Source organism: Mus caroli, chromosome 1, assembly GCF_900094665.2.
Source record: "Mus caroli chromosome 1, CAROLI_EIJ_v1.1, whole genome shotgun sequence".
Lineage (NCBI taxonomy): Eukaryota > Metazoa > Chordata > Mammalia > Rodentia > Muridae > Mus > Mus caroli.
The window spans coordinates 18,625,655-18,628,542 of record NC_034570.1 but is presented as its reverse complement, the minus strand read 5'-3'; the positions used below and the strand labels follow the sequence as shown (position 1 = coordinate 18,628,542).

The following is a 2,888-nucleotide window of genomic DNA, read 5'->3' as shown; positions in this document are numbered from 1 at the left end:
ACGGGGCCTGGAGACTCTGCTAAATAATAGAGTTACTTGTTCTGTTTGCAGCCCTTCTGGTTGGGATTTTGCCATCTGGAAAGCTGGATTTCCAGGAGATAAGGAACTTGGTTTTTATGAGCCCGTGAGAAAAGAAGAGATGGTGGCCAGGCCTGTGGGGTACCAGAACTATGTGACACAGAAACTATCTGAGAACTACTGTGAGAGATGAGCTTCGCGGAGGTATAGGAATGACAGAAGAGTGTCGGACCTTCTAGAGTTCCTAGTACAATCACGTCCATTTTATGTTAGCACTCAGCAGCCCAGCAATCCTGCCGAGGCTGAGGGTGCAACCTTACCCACCTACTCCACATAGTGGGCAGCATCAGATGCAGGAGCAACACGGAAGTACTCTCTGGTTTTGATCAGAATCCAAGACTTGCCATCACAGGTGCCCAGGCTGATTGGGGTTCTTGGTAGTTTTCTATTTCAAACCTGCAGCAATTCTTTGTCTACTGTTAATACTCTATCATTCATAACTTTTTGAGAAAGTTATAGGATGTCCAGGGCCTACCTATCTATCTCCTCAAATTCTTATTCAAATTGACCTTTAGTTTTTGATGCTTTTAAATTCTTAAAGTCTTTGCTGGATCTTTGAATATACTCATGGCATCCTGTTTTTGCTATCAGCTTGTATAGCTTACTGTTGAGGATGATGATGATGGTGGTGATGATGATGATGATGAACAAGAACAACTGCACGCAGTATAACATTTATACTTCATTTATGGTATTCATTTGGCAATTTCCCTAGTAGGGAACATCACGAACCACATTAGGGCAGCTGCCAGAGCCTGAAGCCACGAGCCAACCAGCCGGGGAGGAGGAGTGGGGGTGGGGGTCCAGGAGGCAGCTGCGCAGGCTCATATGTGGCCCCAGCGGCCGCCATGACGGACAGCGGCCCCTCGGGGGGGCCAGCTTTGACTGATCCAGGCCCCGAGCCAGGCAGTGCCAACACAGGGCCCCGAGTCTACTTCCAGAGTCCCCCTGGGACCCCAGGTGAAACCCCTGGCCCCGGGAACAACCCGGATAAAGATGACCAGGTGAGACGGCCACAGAGGCCAGATAAGATCGTCGTCAAGTACGACCGCAAGGAGCTACGGAAGCGCCTCAACCTGGACGACTGGATCTTAGAACAGCTCACCAGTCTCTACGACTGCAAGGAAGAGGAAATCCCAGAGCTCGAGATCGATGTGGACGAACTCTTGGACATGGAAAGCGACGATACCCGGGCTGCTAGAGTCAAGGAGCTGTTAGTTGACTGTTACAAACCCACTGAGGCCTTCATCAATGACCTGCTAGATAAGATCCGGGGCATGCAGAAGCTGACCATACCCCTGAAGAACTAAAAAGGTACTGACTCGGATGACCGTGGCTCCCGCAGGACAATTGCTGTCCCCCAGTCTCCTAGCAACAGCAATTCTGGGAGACCTTGCAGCCAAACCTGGTGCCATGAGCAGGGATCCTCTTGTCCCTGCCTAGGGGCCATTTCCCCGCCCTCAGTTTTTCATTTTGGCTTTTTAATTTTACTTTAAAAAATTGTTATTAAACTGATGGGACTTTAAAAACAAAGAACCATACTAGGACCATAAGTAGAGAATTGTAACTTTGGTAATTAACATACTTTTTCCCTGATCTCTGTGAGTCACATCACCTGAAACTGCTGAGTTTGACATCATCAGCAACGTGCGGTCCTTATTCTAAGTGAAGCCTCCTCCAATTTCTCTAGGGATTAAGGAGTAATACATTTTAAAAGTATAACTGTCAACAAGCGAATCATACCTGTAAAAATGCTAATTTCATTTGTTTGGTTGCTCTATCAGTTGAGTAGATTTGTAAAATGAGTCTATGGCACGATGGTAGAAAATGCTGAAGGACAGTTATTCTCTTGTCTCCAGGGAGCAAAGCCTATGACATGCGACCAGGGGAGAAAGAACACACGCAGAAGAGGGAGGACCAAGGGAGGACGTAGAAGGAAGGACTTGGGGCTGCTGTCACCCATTCTTTTCTCTGAAGGAGGAGTTCAAGTCATACCCCTTCCCACTTCAGAGGATGGAGAACCAAGAAATCTACCCTTCCAGGACCCGGAGCTTTTCCAAAGCACTTCCTGCTAGGCTTAACTTCCACCAGGCAGCCTCGCGTAGTTCAGTGCCTGGCTAGTAATCTCCAGCTGGCTTTGAGGCTTGGCCCATCATTTCTCAGTCCACAGCAAGGACCTGTGCTCAAGCCAGGATATCGTCCCAGGCTTGCTGGAGTTAGTAATGTACGAACGTTTCAGCACAACCTGGAGCTTTTAAAGACATTGAAGCTGTTTTCCCTCTTGCTATGGAGACATGGGAATTGGTATTCTATATCTTTGGGTTTGAATTCCATTCTCGTCACTAGCTCAGCAAGTCCAGACAAGTCACAAAACTGTTTCAAGCCTCTATTTTGCTCCTGTTAAATGGCAACAATAAAAGCAACTCATACGGTGAGAAGTTACCTCCAGCACACCAAGAGCTAGCTACGATTCCATTTCTTCTCTGCTTCCCCCCTGCCTCTTTCTTACAAGTGTGGTTACTTTTGGCTCATTTTCTTCACTGAATGGGGACAAGGAAGACAGTAATAAAAATGTACATTTACAGTTGTTTAAAAATAAAATTAATAAGCCGAAACATGTTAAACAAGATCCATTGATATTAAATGCTTGGTATTGTTCTAATAGATAATTACGTTCATTGGTGTTCAGATCTGGAGCCTTGACTTTGGAAGCAGAGAAATAGAGCCTCTCTTTTATTTTTCTCTAGATACCAAAAGGTATCTCCACCCAGAACTACCCTACCCTTCAAGGTATTCACTATCAACTTCCA

At 46.4% G+C, this 2,888-nt stretch overlaps 1 pseudogene; it reads left to right on the top strand.

The window, feature by feature from the left end:
- Positions 1-899: 899 nt before the first annotated feature.
- On the top strand, positions 900-2,687 carry LOC110297477 (annotated as a pseudogene).
- The last annotated feature ends 201 nt before the right edge of the window (positions 2,688-2,888 follow it).